Here is a 1,536-nt window from a genome sequence, read left to right on the forward strand (position 1 = left end):
ACACCATTGAGTTCTTCATTTATTACTTGATTATGAAACCAATCAATAAACGTCTTGTTATGCAACTGCATCAATCCCCTATCCCCTTTACTAGGATATTTTGCGTGCAATATATCTAAATGCTCATTCAAAAAAGGATGGACTTCAGGAATATGATGCAACACATACAAGTGTGCTTGTAGAAGACTGTCTCGAGGAGGTGTGATTGATTTGGAGTCAATTGTTCCTTTTCCCTCAAGCCTTCCTTCATGTCGAGAGGTGAGAAGTCCAATAGGCTTTGCCATGGCCAAATACTCGGCTATAAAGTTACCAATCTCATCGCTCATAGTGCCTTGAATCATACTCCCCTTAGGTTGTGCTGGATTCCTCACCTTGTTTTGTAAAACACCAATGTGTCTTTCAAAAGGATAACACCACCTTAAAAAAACTGGACCCAAAAGCTTGATCTCACGAACGAGATGGACTATAAGATGAACCATTATGTCAAAGAAAGAAGGTGGAAAATACATATCAAACTTGCATAAAGTTATAATCACGTCGACTTGAAGAGCATTAAGTTTAAAGGGATCAAGAACTTTACTACAAATTGTGTTGAAGAACGAACATAGCTCGGTAATAGCATATCTCACATGTTTTGGCAGTATTTCAAAGATTGCAATTGGTAAGAACACTTGCATCATCATATGGCAATCGTGAGATTTCATGCTTCCCAACTTCAACTCACCATTTAGGGTCACAAATCTCCTCATGTTGGATGAGTACCCAGACGGAACCTTAATGCTATATAAAGACTCACAAAATGCCTGCTTCTCTGCTTTGGACAATGTGTAGCAAGCTGGAGGCAAATTAACTTTGTCATTGCTTATCTTCTTCTTACCGCCTTTTCCCTTGTTACTGCCACCAACTTCATCAGCTCTATTTCTTTTTTTACTCACCTTAACCTGTGCCCTCAACTCCGGAGGAATACCCTTACATTCAAACCAATCTCGCACGACCTTAACATCCTTTTTCTTACCTGGAATGTTCATGAGAGTCTCGAGTATGGCATTACACACATTTTTCTCTATATGCAATAACGTCAAGACAATGCCTAACTTGTAGATCTCTCTAATATGAAAGCTTCCAAAAGATTGATTCTTTTTTCCATAATCGGTCTTCACCCCCTTGCACTTGCCCTGTTTTACCAAATACAGTCTCAACTCTCTTAATCTGTTCATAAACCTCATAACCGGTCAACGGTCGACGAGCTACACGGTCTTCAACCTCCCCGTTGAACATCTTCTTCTTCTTACGATATTGGTGATCTCGTGGGAGGAATTTTCGATGGTGCATGAATACGTGTTTGCACTAAGGAATCCACGTGGATTCCATGTCATCGATAAATATTGGGCTGATAAGTTACCATATGCCGGTCTATCATTAACGGTGCATAAAAGCATTGCACGCAAGGTGAACTCCTCATTAGCATATGCATCAAAAACGAAAACACCTTCATCCCACATCTTTCTCAAATCCTCAACGAGAGGTGCAAGATAT

This window comes from Amaranthus tricolor, chromosome 3, assembly GCF_026212465.1.
Source record: "Amaranthus tricolor cultivar Red isolate AtriRed21 chromosome 3, ASM2621246v1, whole genome shotgun sequence".
NCBI classification, from domain to species: Eukaryota; Viridiplantae; Streptophyta; class Magnoliopsida; order Caryophyllales; family Amaranthaceae; genus Amaranthus; species Amaranthus tricolor.